General features: G+C 43.4%; 1 pseudogene; it reads left to right on the top strand.

Annotated features, from left to right (window-relative positions):
- Positions 1 to 5774: 5774 nt before the first annotated feature.
- On the top strand, positions 5775 to 7296 carry LOC147962896 (uncharacterized; annotated as a pseudogene).
- The last annotated feature ends 8839 nt before the right edge of the window (positions 7297 to 16135 follow it).

Below are 16135 nucleotides of genomic sequence, written 5' to 3'. Positions count from 1 at the left end.
ATTTACAATAAGCTCAATACATGCATATTTGTTCTCATCTATGTTGATGATATTATTGTTACAAGATCATCTAGTGAGGCCATTGCATCATTGTTGAAGGATTTAAGTGCAGAATTTGCTCTCAAGGATCTTGGAGATTTGCATTTTTTCCTTGGGATTGAGGTGAAGAAACACAAGGATGGACTTCATCTCTCTCTAGAGAAGTATGCAACCGATTTGGTAAGAAAGGCAGGCTTGCAAGGTTGTAAACCCTCTTTCACTCCATTATCTAGCTCAGAAAAGCTATCTCTCATAGAAGGGCACCTCTTGAATCAAGAGGATAGTACAAAGTACAGGAGTTTGGTAGGTGCATTATAGTACTTGACTTTAACAAGGCCTGATATCTCATTTGCTGTCAACAAGGTATGTCAGTTTCTGCATGCTCCCACCACTGTGCATTGGACTGCTGCAAAACGCATTGTCAGATATGTCAAACATACTTTGAGCATTGGTCTCAACTTCAGCAAGTCATCCTCAACTCCTGTTAGTGCTTTCTCTGATTCTGATTGGGCAGGTTGTCTGGATGACAGACGCTCCACTGGTGGATTTGCAATATTTTTTGCACCAAACTTGATTTCATGGTGCGCAAGAAAACATGCCACAGTGTCTAGGTCTAGCACAGAGGCAGAGTACAAGGCATTAGCAAATGCTACAGCTGAAATCATATGGGTCCAATCAATGCTAAAAGAACTTGGTATTCGAAGTTCTCAAACTCCATGTTTGTGGTGTGATAACCTTGGTGCCACCTACTTGTCTGCAAATCCAGTCTTTCATGCCAGAACAAAGCACATAGAGATAGACTTTCATTTTGTCAGAGAAATAGTTGCACTGAAACAGCTTGATATTCGGTTCATTCACTCCAGAGATCAAGTTGCAGATGGGTTTACTAAAGCCTTGCCTATCAAAAGCTTTGAAGAGTTTAAGCATAATCTCAACCTCTTGAAGTTGTGATTAAGGGGGGGTGTTAAACACCATCATATGCGGCATATTAGAGATAAGGCTAGGTATATTAGAGATAAGGTTAGGAGGTAGTTTGCATTGAGGTATTCTTGTAACCATCTCAACCTTTCTTCTCTCACAAGATGTATCCTAGATTCTCGCTTATCTCTCTCTCAAACCGCATGTAAGCCATCTAGGGTTTCGGCTCCCCTGCTATATAACATGAACACGTCGCCTCGACAAGGGCAAGACGTTTTACCGCTCGCACAAAGTAAACATAGGTAACTAACATGTTTCATCCTCCTCAAAAAAAAAAGAAAGATTGCATCTGAATCGGATGGGTTTTTCCCCGCTCTTGGTGACCCAAATTGAGTTGTCAAGGCAAGAATCAGTGGTTACATGGAACAAATTGCCTGGACATAGATAGGTTAACTGACTACTGCCTCAGGCACAGTGAAGCCAGCAAACTCTGCTAAGGGGAATGGGTCTCCCCTGCCACCAACACCAACCTCCCTTACATGGAGCCAGGGGCGTGAGAATACTAACCTGACTTGACCATAGTGATCTGATCTACTCCCTCCGTTCCGAAATAGATGACTCAACTTTGTACTATTTCGGAACGGAGGGAGTAGCTAGTTGCGTTTTTCAATTTGAGCTGAGCTCAACTTGCTGAAAAATGTAACAGGTGCCCTGTGTTCTGTAGCGCACTCACTAATCAAATGGTTATAAATACAACAAGTGGCCGAAGCTGCCGGCCTAAGCTATAGTTGTATCTAATAAGAACTAAGTGCTCATTTACTCATCTTTTGATGTTACTCGATCAAAGAGTATTTGTTGGCGTGAGGTAGTAAACCGAGGCAAGCAAGGTTTCTACTCAGTTGGGTATCAGTCGGCGGTTATATCAAAGTAGTGGTTCTGCAAACATGAGATGAGCGACAAGATAGAAACACTTGGGTTTATGTTTTAAGTTGTTAAACAGAAGGTTCACCGGTTTGAATCTCAGTAGCTAGTTTGCATACTGTGTAGAAGTAGAAGAATTCATGAACTACACACCCTGTGGTGTTGGCGGACCTGGTGGTGGCACATCAATATGAAGAAAGTCAGTGAAGATTGTTTTTTTTAGAACATGAATAAAATGGCTTACTTTTTGTTTCTTTTCCATCTGCATTAGTTTTACCCTCCTCGAAACAAAGAAAGGAACAACGAAGATTGCATCTGAATGAATTCGGTGGACCTAATTAATTCAGTTGTCGACACAAACTGCATCAAGCATCTGCTAAGGGGCAGCCTCCAGTCCAGGGGCAGGAATAGGATGGAGCTCACCTGCTAAGGGCGCATGAATCCTCACCTGATCTGACCTCACCATAACTGCCGTCTCCTCGTCGGTGCCCATGTACATCGGTAATGCTGATCAACAAATTATATATAGCCCTATGTGTTCATACTAATTAACTTTATTACACATATATGCAGACCCTAAGGAGTTGAGGAGGCAAAGGGACAGGGAGCGGTATGCACAAAATAGGGATGAGATATTAAAACGACAACGCCTATCCCGTGAAAAGAGAAAGATTACTACTGGCCTCAACGATGATAACACTGTGTCGCAAACACCACCTACAGGACAATCCGGTGTCACCCAGCTACATAAATTGACAGGTTCGGGTGTACCATGAAATATTGATTGCATGTTCACACCTCATCGAACATGCCAGAACAAATGGGTACTCATGTGGTGCTGCAATTTTATGGCAGGCTTGTCAAATATACAAATTTCATCTCATGAACAAATCCCTCACGACAAGGAAAATTATTTAACCTGCGATGATGAATCCAATTGGTTGCACAGGAATGATGCGTATCAGAGACAACTAATAGCAGGAAGCTCAAAAGGAACTATTGTTAGGCCTCAAGTACATAAAATGCAAAGCCTCCTCAGAGATATTGCACGAGGTAGATTTAACTGGCTTTGCCTTCCGGTCCAGCCACTATTCTGATTATAATCATCTTCTATGCAAAAATTAATTGTACATGCAGGACCTCCCACCCAAATTTCTGGAGTTCAGGTACCACAAATGAGCATAATACGTGAGCCAGATTGCACAACTGAGCATGCTGGTTAGTTCGTCCGTATAGTTATGATTGGGGTGCCCAAAGTGTATATTTGATAAAAACTCCCTGATTTTCGATTGCTTCTTCAGGTATACAACCTTTTAGCGGATCCAACCAACTTCAAAATACGCCAGAATATGATACGATCCGGCCTGTGCAACTGGATCCACTAGGTACTAATAACACTACTAATGATATGGGATTTTGAAGATCTAGCATGCTTATGCTCTACTAATCTTATGATTTTTCATAGTGTGCAATGACCAGAAAGATGATCCATATGGGATTTTTGAACCTGTTGTTGAACTAGACAATTTACAAGGTATATTGTATAATATACTATCATACACACATAAAGGTCATCATACATAAATTTGAGTCATTTCTGTATGACCAATATATTCCCTACTAGACTGCTTGGAGCCATTGCATAATGGAGAAGCTGCATACCATGAGCCTGATGAAGAAGCTAGAATTTTTATGGATCAGGGTATGTGCATTGCGTATTTTCTAATTTAGCAATCTAAAATGCACATGTTATGGGTATTTACTGATAAAATACATGTGTTGTCCTGTGCTAGATGTTGCTTTTGAATCGTACCAAATTGGACAACATCCTACCCGAGCAGTACCCGTAGCAAATACCGATGTCTTCATATACCGAAACCTACCTACAAGGCACCATGTCCTAAGAAAGGTTGCGGACTGTCGCCACTGTGGGGCGTTGCGGTTTCCATTCGAGGGGCCAGCATTTTGATACCCATCTCTAATACCCATTGTGTCGCCGAAGGATGCAGTCGGCCAAAGCCTAGGACAAAAATGGTGGATGCACGCATGTTTGAGCGGGGCCTTTCTTCCCCGGCTCGGGACGGTGGCGTCCAGGCGGCGGCTGCTTTCTCTCGTGGTGCATCGACATGGCGGCACAACATAAGCATGTTGCCTTGGCGACGGCTGCCTACTGTCCAGCGGAGGGTTGAGGCCAGACAACTACAACAGCTTCCTGCGAGAATGCGGTTTTGGCCTCCAGCGAATCGAATCTGCCTACCTCCCGGTGGCGGCCATGGTTGGATGTAGGCCGTCCAAGGCAAGACTTGGGGCTTCTTACCGGCAGTGAAGACGATGACGTCGTTTTTTTCCAATAAGTAAGATATGCGGCAATGAAGCTTGATTAACATTTTTAAACACAACATTAACATTTTTTGAATGGTCATCATTTTTCCTATGCACATTTTTAAACTTTTCCCAATGCTTGATTAACATTTTTCAAATACAAGATTATCATTTCTAACACATGGTCAACAGTTTTTTCTGTGCACACTCATTTTTCAAATGCTTCATTAACATTTTTTAATGAAATATTTAACTTTTTTAACACATGGTCAACATTTTTTTTCTAAGCTCATTTAGCTTTTTCAAATGCTTGATTAGTTTTTTTTTTCAAATACCTGTTCAACATTTTTTTCAAATGTTCGAGTGAGATTACACATGACTAATTGACACGAGAAAATAAAGAAGCTTACATGATATAAGAAAATGTAATCAAATCCCTAAAAAAAAGTATCCAAACGAGTGGTGCAACGCAATACACCTTATATTTCAGACTTTTTCTCAAAAATCTATATACCTTATATCAAGGAACAGAGGGAGTTCATGATAAAAAAAATCATCATTTTTTAATACATGGCCAAAACAACTTCTATGCACATTTAAATTTTTCAAAGGCTTGATTAACATTTTTTAAATACTTGTTCAATTTTTTTCAAGTGCTTGATTAACATTTTTATATACATGATCAAATTTTTAATAAATGGTCAATATTTTTTTCTATACAAATTTAACATTTCCCAAATGCTTGATTAACATTTTTCAAACACTTGTCCAAGATTGTTTCTAATGCTTGATTAAAGTTTTTTAAACACATGTTCAAATTGTTCCATACACATTTTTATACATTTTTTTATATGTGAATACATTTCTCTATACATATTTAACATTTTTCAAATGCTTCAGTCAACGTCTTTCAAATGTTTAACGTAGAATGATTTTTAAATAAAATTTATTTAGAACATTTGAAAGTATAAAAAAAATTTAAATAAAAAAGGAAGAAACAAAAAGGAAAAACATGAAAAAAATAAACAGAAAACGAGGCTTTTGTTCCGGCGTGCCTGGGCCGGCCCAACTCAAGCCACCCGTCAGCGAGGGATTCCTTCTGTCTCGCTGAAGGTGAGATATAGGGACGCCCTAATCAACCAGGGATTCAGAGACGAGACCCCTGGTCTGATTTTTTTTTTATTCGCCCAAGAATAACACTGATGATTTTTCAGATTATTTAGCGGAGCTCATGGCATGTCTCAAAAAAAGTAGAGCTCGTGACAGAAAAATGGGCTTATGGACCGTGGGTGGTGGAAAGAAGCATTGTCTGTGGGCTTTCATTGCCGCCATCGCTCACTCTGCCGTCTTCCATAGTTTACAAGCCGTTCTTCGGTGAAAAGAACTTGCTTGGTGTGAACAATCTCTACCAGCATCTGTCTTGTAGCGTAAGAAATTGACCAAGTGTCGTTTGCACCATCACTTGGCAAAAGAAAGCATGACATATATAAGGCACTGGATTAGGCCCTGTTTGGTTCATAAGTCCTACTACTTTTTTTAGTCCAAACTTATAAGTCCCAAGTCCTTAAAAAGTCCCTACCTGTTTGGTTCCTGGGACTTATAAGTCCCTATAAGACCATATTACAACTATAAGTCCCTATAAGTCCCTCCTTGTGAGTCTTATTTCATAAGTCCCAAATGCCCACTTTAAGTTCCTATAAGTCCCTCCTGTTTGGTTTAGATGGGACTTATAAGGACTTTTTTAAGTCCCTAAACCAATAAGTCCCTGGAAACAAACACCCTCTTAGTACACGTGCGTGTTTCCTTCCTTCCCGCGTGACCATGAACCGTCTCCAGCCCCCAGATCGATCCCTTGGTCCCAAAAGTCCAGACCGGCGCTAGCGAGGAGGGCGCCGCCATGATCTGCCGCCACGGCAATTCCCGCCGGCGGCGCTGGAAGATAACGACATGCTCCAGGAGATCCTCATCCGCCTCCCTCCCCAGCCGTCCTCCCTCCCGCGTGTCTCCGCCGTCTGCAAGCGCTGGCGACGCCTTGTCACCGACTCTAGATTTCTCTGCTGCTTCTATGCACATCACCGGAACCCGCCCTTCCTCGGCGTCTTCTTCCATCACGACGATAAGATCATATTCACTTCCGTCCTACCCGCTCCAGACCACATCCCTTATGGGCGGCTCAACCTGCCAGTCAGGCAACTTGTCGGGCCGGCTGCTCGGGTGCCGGCACGGCCTTGTCCTCATCTTACACCGTTTGTGCACCGAGGTCCTCGTGTGTGACCCCATCACCGGTAATCAGCACCATGTTGCCAATTCCACCCGATTTCAAGTGCGGCTACATCCATGGGGCGGTGTTCTGCGCTGCCCGTGACCGTGGCCACGTGCACAACTATTGCCACTCCACCCTCTTTAAGATAGTCTTGCTGCTTACACGCCTATGGATGGTCGACCTCTTGCCTCTGTTTATTCTTCCGAGAACGACACATGTGCTGATATCATCGAAGCAGATGTTAACTATCGAGATTGTTTTGGCGGTTATATTAGTACCCTAGTTGGTAATGTTGTTTATTGGTCATTTAAGTTTGTGAAGGAGGGTATACGTGCGTTGATGGCGCAGTTGGTGTCGCCATGATGTCTTACCATTACCATAACATTGAAATGTGGCAGAGGAAGATCAATTGTCATGGTGTTGCCACCTGGGTGCTGTGGAAGACCATTGATATAGATAACATTCTTGGGTTACCTCCTCTGGTTGAAGGAGGGATAGTATACTTGAAATTTATAGTAGGATATGTTGAGGATACTGATGGAATATTTTTACGTGCGAAAAGCAGTGTCTATATGGTTAAACTTAACTCAATGTAATCAAGGATACTTTGTGAAGCCGGTGATATTAGTTCCTGTCATTCTTTCAAGAGTTTCTATGCGCCAGGTAATTGTTCAGTTAACCTATTTAACAATGTGTTGGTATTGCATGCCTATTGACTGACTGGCTGTGATAGTGGAAAACCCAACTCAGCTGGATGCATGCATGCGTAGTCATATACTGTATCTCATCCAGTTCAAATCTTAATGTGGACAGGTGCGGGGAAAACTAGCTAGCCGGGCCTGTTAATGGTCTTCACCCTAGTGCTCAGCTTGGTAACACCAAATCGCGTGCGTGCATGTGGATGCAATGCAGGTCCTTCATGGCAATGAAAGGGCAACCAAAGGCTAAAATCTGTGTTGTTGTATATCAGTGTATCTTATAATGTTGGCAGTAGTAAGCTTTTGTGATCGAGGAAACAATTAAGATTGCTTATTTGTCTCATCAAAAGGCATCAATCGAATTATCGAGATTTATGTAGTCCGGTTTATTTTATATTGTCTGAAGTGGTGATGATAGTTTTCTTACTAGTTTGTTATACATACAAAAAAAAAAATCTTAATAGTTGGTTATGTAATTTCAGGGCGATTTATACCCATCCACCCCAAAGATTCATCCTTGGTCGAGCATGATCAAAGTTGTGCTCACACAATAATTTTATTGTATCGTACTTTGTGCCAGTTTACATGTACTATCTTGTATAAATTGCTACACTAGTAGAAAAAGGGCCTGCAGTCCTGGTTTATAAGGGCCTTTAGTCCCGGTTCTTGAACCGGGACTAAAGGGTCGGTACTAATGCCCTGACCCTTTAGTCCCGGTTCAAACCAGAACCGGGACTAAAGGCCCTCCACGTGGCCGCTGCCTGGAGGTCCACCTTTAGTCCCGGTTGGTAACACCAACCGGTACTAAAGGTAATTTTCTGATTATTTTTTTTTGAAATTTTTTTTGAATTTTTTTTTGAATTTTTTTTGAATCTTTTTTATTTTCAAATTTCTGATTTATTTTAACCTCTAATCTCTAATCACCCCTCTCATCACTGCTCAATTTAATCTCTAATCACCCCTCATCATTCCAAATCATCTAACTTCCCGAACGGTCACCCATCTAAAGTTATGCCCATTTTACAAATTCCAGAGAGATTTTGTAAATAAAGTCGAAATTCATATTTTTAAATTTTCCAAACAACTAGACCACATATCACATGTGAAACTTATTTTATTCTATTTTTTTTGACATTTCCATCATTTTCTTTTGTTTTTTCTAAAACTGAAAAGGCGGTCCACGGTGGGGGGGGGGGGGTGGAGAGTTTGAAAATTGGACCTTTAGTACCGGTTCGTGCCACGAACCGGTACTAATGCCTCAAAGGCCATTAGTCCCGGTTGGTGGCACCAACCGGTACTAATGGTTAGACCTTTAGTCCCGGTTGGTGCCACCAACCGGGACTAATGGGCATCGCACCCTTTAGTCCCGGTTCGTGGCATGAACCGAGACTAAAGGGCCCAGGTGAACCGAGACTAATGCCTTAGCCGCACGAACCGGGACTAATGCACCCATTGGTCTCGGTTCTGGACTGAACCGGGACTAATGGGGTTACCCGGCCTGGACCAAAGCCCCTTTTTTCTACTAGTGCTAGTGTGTTTGGCAGGACAGAATATAAAAGAATGAGGGCACTGTTATCGCCCAGGAAGAATGATATACATTCAAATATCAAACTTATGATGGTGTCCCTCGGCTGCAGCTGCTAGACATGAGGACTACATACATTAGTCATCTAGAGTGTTCTGATTCATATTTGCTGAATGATATTCTAATTCCAGAATTGAATGTTGGTATTTTGTTAATCTCTATGATTTCGATTAATTAAAGGATGTCGGAATCCTTTGATGTTTTCAAATGTTCTGAAAATATAATGATTCTATGAATGGTGAAAGGAAAAAGTGGTCATTATTGACATTCTGGTGACCATGAAAATATAGTCAACGATAATAAAAGTGGCCATTATTTCCGCACAGTCAACGGCGACACACCATCACGTAATTACAAAAATAACGACCAAAAAAATATGTGGTCGTTAAAAACCTTTTCCCCAGTAGTGGACGGCCCAGCAACATATACACGTACTAAAGTGCTAGAATAAAAATGCCAAAACTCAAGCGCTCGCGATAAAATCAAACAAAGATTATGACTGCAAGCTGCTAGCCATCGCAACTACTGAGGCTTTGAGTCTATAAAACAACGAGATATATTAAGCACCAACAACAGTGGTAAATCCGATTTATATAAATTTCAGACGCTTTTTTGTTGAAAAATGAATATTTTTTAAAATGCGAACACCCTTATAGTTGTGAAAGGCTTTTTGAAAATGCGACCATTGTTTTGAAATTTATGAACAATTTTGAAAGCAGAAAGATTTTTTAAAATTCTTAACAAAAAATGAAAATTTTAACTTTTTTTGAAACTGTGAACAATTATTTTTAAATGGGAACATTTTTTAAAATTCTAAACAAAATTTGAACACTCAGACAATCTTCTGAATATTTCGTATTTTTTAAAAAAATGGGAACATTTTGGAAACTACCTAAAAAATTATAAAAATGCGAACATTTTTTAAAATCCACGAATAATTTTTTAAACCAGTATATTTTTTGGAATTCTGAACTTTTTTGTGAAATAACTAACATGTATTGAAAATTGTATTTTATTTTGAAATCGAGAACATTTTTTGAATTGGTTTTTTATAAATTTGAATATTTTTAAAAAGGTGAAGAAAATTTGAAATTCCTACGTTTTGAAAGCATGATTTGGTTTAAGAAATTGATTTTTTTTATTTCGGAAAATAATGACAGTTGACAGGTGAGTGAGTCTTGTATGTTGTTTATGCATGACAGGTGTTACTTTCACGGTTGAGCAAGTATCCGGTTCACATCATTAGACATAACAATTTGAGAGCAAAAGTATGCACGGCGAGACACTACAAGAAAGTCCAGCCGTGGATCAGCTTCTAGGATATGTCAGTAATGTGTTGGTTGTTCCTAGCCTACATGATACTAGGGTTTATGGTTCAACTGTACTTGGAAAAAATAATTTTATGCTGCTGAGGGAACACATATTTTTTGGCATGGTAATATGTGTACGTAGGTCCATCAGGGTGGACTGGCGAAGCTTCACTAGAATTAACATCTGGCGAGAAAATAAACAAACAAGATGAAAAAACATAACCTTGGAGATTCAATTTATTTCAGCTCAACGGGGTTTATTTATACTGACATTATAGTGGCCGCGAGAAGCAATCGATCAAGGCCGTCTGTTGTGATGGAGCATACTCTGACAAAACTGATATCAGAAAGAAAAAAAAATATCTTTCATATATCAAAAACGACAGGGAACGAAGGGCGAGGATTTAACACTTCAATGTTTTTTTTTTTTGAGCTAAAACGCCCTTACGGCTCTTTATTCATTAGGCGCTAGCATGTCTGACTGCATAATTTCAGTCAGCCACCCAGGGATTACATTGTACACAAGCATAGATACAGAAAGCTTTAATGCATGCCTAGCTACACGGTGGGCTGCCGAATTAGTCCGACGGCTAGCATACCGAAGCTTGAATCCCTGAAAGAAATTACTCATATCCCGCATCTCTCTGATGATATGGAAACAACTCGACTTCTGTGGGGCAGCCCATAAAGTCTGAATTTGCTGACAGTCCGTCTCCATTTCCACGTACTCAAGGCCAGAATCATGCGCTGTTGCAAGCGCATCTCTGCAGGCGAGAAGCTCGATCGTGAAGGGGTCCGAAACTCCATCGTAGCGTGAACACCCTGCTTTCACGAACGCCCCCTGGTGATCCCGGATTACGAAACCTGCACCACCTCTTCTATGCTCTGACTCCGTAGCTCCATCTGTATTGATTTTCATCCATCCTACATCCGGTGGCTTCCACCTTGGTTGGGTAGTAGATTGAATCCTGCCGGTTGCTGGAACCTCCAGAGCTCGAACAATCTCTTCTATGGTTATCATGGATTGCATTGGTTGGTACTGCTTCTCACCATGTGTGTAGCTATTTCTTGAATGCCACACTGCCCACATCACTGTTATCATGATTGCCGCTGCCTCCTTCTTTATCATGTTATGGTCCAGTATATCCCGGGACCAAGTTATTGGGTTGAGTCTTGGCATGGCTACATCAAAGAATCGCTCTGCCGCTTCCCAGAAGCGCCTAGCATGGTCACACTCCATCAATGAATGAACCAGGGTTTCATTATCATGGCCACACATTGGGCAGTTTGGTAGTTGCTTTATATGCCTCCGCTTAAGTTCTCCATAGCTGGGTAGGAAACCCTTTAGCACTCGCCACCAAAATACCTTAATCTTGGGCAGAACATTAAGTTTCCACAGAGCTCGCCATGTTCCTTCCTCACCAGCCGATGAGCCCTCTATCACCGTCATCTGCCGCTTTTCTTCCATTGTATGCCCATACGCCGAGCGTACAATAAATAGGCCGGACTTCTCCCACGCCCATGCCCAGCAATCTGCTCCGTCTGTCCTCGGCCGTGGCATAGCCAAAATGGCATCCACATCAGGGGGTAAGAATACCGACCTGATCAGCTCAGTCTTCCACTGATTAGAAACAGGATCAATCAAGTCTGAGACTAGCTGAATGGAGTTCGGTTTCAGCGCTCCCAATGGTTTCATGGAACAGCTTCCATCGATCCAGTGATCGTGCCAAACCTCAGTCGTAGTCCCGTCTCCCACTCGCCGGATCAGACCCGACTTGAGCATCTCCCTTCCTTTTATAATAGCCTTCCAAGTTTTTGATGCACTCGTGGGGCATCCGGCTGTAAGAAACTCCTCATTTGGGAAGTATCTTCCCTTTAACACACGAGCACACAGGCTGTTTGGGTTTTCAAGTATTCTCCATGCCTGTTTTGCTAGAATTGCGTCATTGAAAGTCTCAAAGTCACGAAAACCGATCCCTCCTTTTGATTTTGCAATGCACATTTTCTCCCAAGATTGCCAATGCATTCCCTTCGTATCTAGTGTTCCAGCCCACCAATATTTTGACATGTTTGCTGTCAGTTTCTTGCACAAGCCTTTTGTGAGTTTAAAACAACTCATAGAGAAGGCCGGTAGAGCTTGGACAACAGATTTTAAGAGAACTTCTCTTGCAGCACAAGACATCTTCCTTTCACACCACCCTTGCACCTTTGCCCTCGACCGCTCATTGATATGTTCAAAGTTTTGCTCCGTAATTCTGCCCGCCGCCGTAGGAAGGCCAAGATACTTTTCCGACATAGCCTCGCGATGTATCTGAAGAGCGTTTTTAACACCCCTCTTAACAGAAGCCCCGCTGTTAGGACTAAAAAATACCGAGCTTTTCATCTTATTGGCACTCTGTCCAGAGCCCACACTATATTGTTCAAGTATATCATTCAACCTTGTGGCACTTCTGGAATCAGCCTTCATAAAGATCAAGCAATCATCTGCAAATAACAGATGTGAGATCCATGGGGCAGTGTTACTAACTCTGATGCCCCTATCAATCCACCCTCCATCATAGTTTTGCAACATACAAGAGAGGCCCTCCCCACAAAGGAGAAATAAGTAGGGCGAGATGGGATCTCCCTGTCGAAATCCTCTAGAGGGCGAGAAAGCCGGCAGTAGCTCACCATTCACCTTCACTTGGAAACTCACGGTGGTCACACAAGACATAACAAGTGATATCCAGCGTTCATGAAAGCCAAGTTGATGCATAATTCCCTGTAAATATGCCCATTCTACTCGGTCATACGCCTTGATCATATCTATTTTAACCGCACACCATCCCTTCTTACCCCTTTTCCTCCTCATGGAATGAACACATTCATAGGCGACTAGGATGTTGTCGGTAATAAGTCTCCCTGGAACGAATGCACTTTGCTCCTCTGCAATTATCTCATCAAGAATCTCCCTTAACCGGTTAGCTAGCACCTTAGAGCAAAGCTTATACAGAACATTGCACAAAGAAATTGGCCTATACTGTGTGATATTCTGCGGATTTCTCACCTTGGGTATAAGCACAATAACCGTAGTGTTCACTTCATTCGGCATTTGTCCTCCATTGAGGAAATTGAGGACAGCCAGTGTAACATCTGGGCCAATCAGCTCCCAATGTTTCTGATAGAATCCAGCATGAAACCCATCACATCCGGGCACCTTTGTAGGTCCCATAGCCAGCAATGCAGCCTTCACCTCCTCCTCTTTGAACGGTCTGACAAGTCGTTCATTCATAGCATCTGTAATTTTATGTGGCACATGATGAAGAACTGCTTCAACTTCTGTATATTCTTGAGCCGTGTACAATTCCGTGTAAAACTGTTGTACTTCGGCATGTATCGCTTCCTTGGTTTCACATAGCGAACCATCCGCAGCTTGGAGACTGCGTATACGGTTCCTACTCTTGCGGGCTGCCGCTTGCGCCTGGAAAAAGCCCGTATTGCGGTCGCCTGCCTTTAGCCAATCAGCCCTCGATCTCTGTCGAGCCATAATTTCTTCTTTGTGCAAGAGATCAGAGAGCTGTCGTGCTAAGTCTTTTTCTCTTCCCGTCGGCCCCTTGAATAAGGAGTTCGATCTCTCTTTCTCATATTCCTTACGAATCTTTTTGATCTTGCGTTTCACCTCACCAAACTTCTTTGTTTTCCAGTCTGTAAGACGGATCTGCATTGCCGATAGGGCCTCTCCTAGCCCATGCAAACCTTGCGACCCCGCTCCCCGGGGCCAACCCTGGACCACTGTATCATTATACGTTTCATCCAGCTGCCAGGCCTCCTCGTATATGAATCTGCGTCTCCCTTCCCCCGCCCCCTGTGGTGAAACCAGCAATTGCAATGCCAGCATACAATGATCCGATTTTGGGGAAGGAACATGCTTAACAAATGATGCCGAGTACAAGCTCATCATTGCCGGGTTCGCTAGAAATCTATCTAGCCGTACCTTAACATTGCCGTCGCCTTGCTGCATGTTATCCCAAGTGAACGGGACCCCCTGGAAACCCAGGTCTAGTAATTCACATTCATCAAGACACTGACGAAAACCATCCATCTGCCATTCTGGCCGATCATGAGCTCCAAAATACTCAGAATTGTCTGTGATCTCATTAAAATCACCACCACAAATCCACAGAACATTATACTGAGATTTAAGCCATCTCAACAGGTTCCAACTTTCGACGCGTTCACTTCTTCTAGCCTTAGCGTAGAAGCCCGTGAACCGCCAAACTTTATTATCACTCCCAACGTTCTTAACCATTACATCAATATGTTGGTTCGAGTAATTATTGAGGGTTACATCAATATCTTTTGACCAAAACAAAGCTAACCCTCCACTAAGCCCATCGCTACTCACTGGGCAACACCCTTCAAACCCAAGCCTGGTCGTTAGCTCACTAACACGCTTCCCCTCGATCTTCGTCTCACACAAGAAGACCAAGGCGGGAACTTCCATCTTCACGAGGTCGTGAAGCTCTCGAACTGTCTCTGGGTTCCCAAGCCCGCGACAGTTCCAAGACAAGCATCTCATTGCGGCCCGCGGGGCTGATTATCAGCCTCCGCGAGAATTCGTGCAGCCTCTTCCTCTGCCTTCTTTTTCTTTGAATCACGACTATCTTCTCTTGAGTCCGACGACTCGTGCTCCTCACTTTGCCTCTTCCTTAACACAGTTTCAGAATCTTGCAGAAGCAACTTGTTGTGTCCTCCACCATGTGCGGCCGCGCTATTCATATCAACCCTCCGATACACCCCATTGTGGCCACGTCCCGTGCGCCCACCCCTTCCATTCGAGCCTCTGCCTCTAGCATTAAATTGGTATATCGCATTCCTCACCTTGCCCCTCCCTGTCTTTTCTGGTGAAGTCACCTCATCACCCGGTTCCACTTCTTCTTGCACATCTTCTGATGCATTGTGCCTCCCTTCATCTCCGGTGGCCTCATACTTATAGGTTGGTACATTGCCCCAACTCTTGTTCTTGTTTGACAAATACCTCAAGGCCTCACGGTATGGTGGCCTCCCATACTCATCTCTCCCTGCCGGTGTAGGGCATACCAACTCTGCATGCCCCAGTTTACCACAGGAGAAGCAAAAATAGGGCAGGTTCTCATATTGGATGTCGAAAAACTCAGTCTCCTTCTTTTTAGCTTTCTCCAGTTGCACCCACCGCATCAAAGGCTCATCTACCTTAATCCACACTCTGAATCTGAGACAATCTCCAAACGCAAAGCCCTTCCCATCAGCATCCAGAGTAACAACATCCCCTACCATGGCTGCAATGCGCTTTGGCCATGGCGGGCACAACAGATTGAATGGGAGGTTAACCACCCGCGCCCAAATCTTGATCCTATCGAACTTGAGTTCAGAGGGCCTCGATCTGATGTTAAACCTCTCCCACACCACACAGTGCTTTCCAACCATCCATGGACCTCCCTCCAAGATCCGATCGCTATCTCTTTTGTTCATGAAACTAGCCACAAAAACGTTCTCCCCCGACGGCCTGAAACTCAATCCCTTCGGATTGCCCCACGCTGGGCGTAGCGCATCCCCGATGGTATTCACATGGAGCACCCTTCGGTGTAGTACCTTGCCGATCAGTGCATAGATCTCCTCCTCCGTCTTCTCTTCCTCATCATCAATGACTAGCTTTGTTCTCTCTTTATCCGTCAGCTCCAACCGATCCATCATCTGCTCCACCGTCTCCGTCCCCTTGTTGTGATTTCTCTTTCCTCCCATGGCGCTAGACTCCGCCGCCATCTTCGCCCGGCATTCCAACCCTGACCCCTCTCCTATCGCGCCACCAAGGGTGGGAAAGGACGCAAGGTCCCCCCTTAATCACCTCGAGTAGGCGAGCAACAGGAACAGGATGAGCAGGATAGATGATTGCCGGCGATCTTGAAACCCTAAAACTTGCGCCCTCGAGATCGCCTCGTGCGCCGCCCTGCCACTCGAAACCCTAGGAAAACGTTTCGGGGCCCAATCACACTTCAATGTGACGACCCTAGATCGACCCAAGACCAGATCCACCTCAGAGAGGAGGGCACCGCCATGATCC

This window comes from Triticum urartu, chromosome 7A (genome assembly GCF_056163025.1).
Source record: "Triticum urartu cultivar PI428250 chromosome 7A, HENAU_Tu73, whole genome shotgun sequence".
NCBI lineage: Eukaryota > Viridiplantae > Streptophyta > Magnoliopsida > Poales > Poaceae > Triticum > Triticum urartu.
Note: the sequence above shows the minus strand (reverse complement) of the source record. Positions and strands in the feature narration are given on the sequence as shown.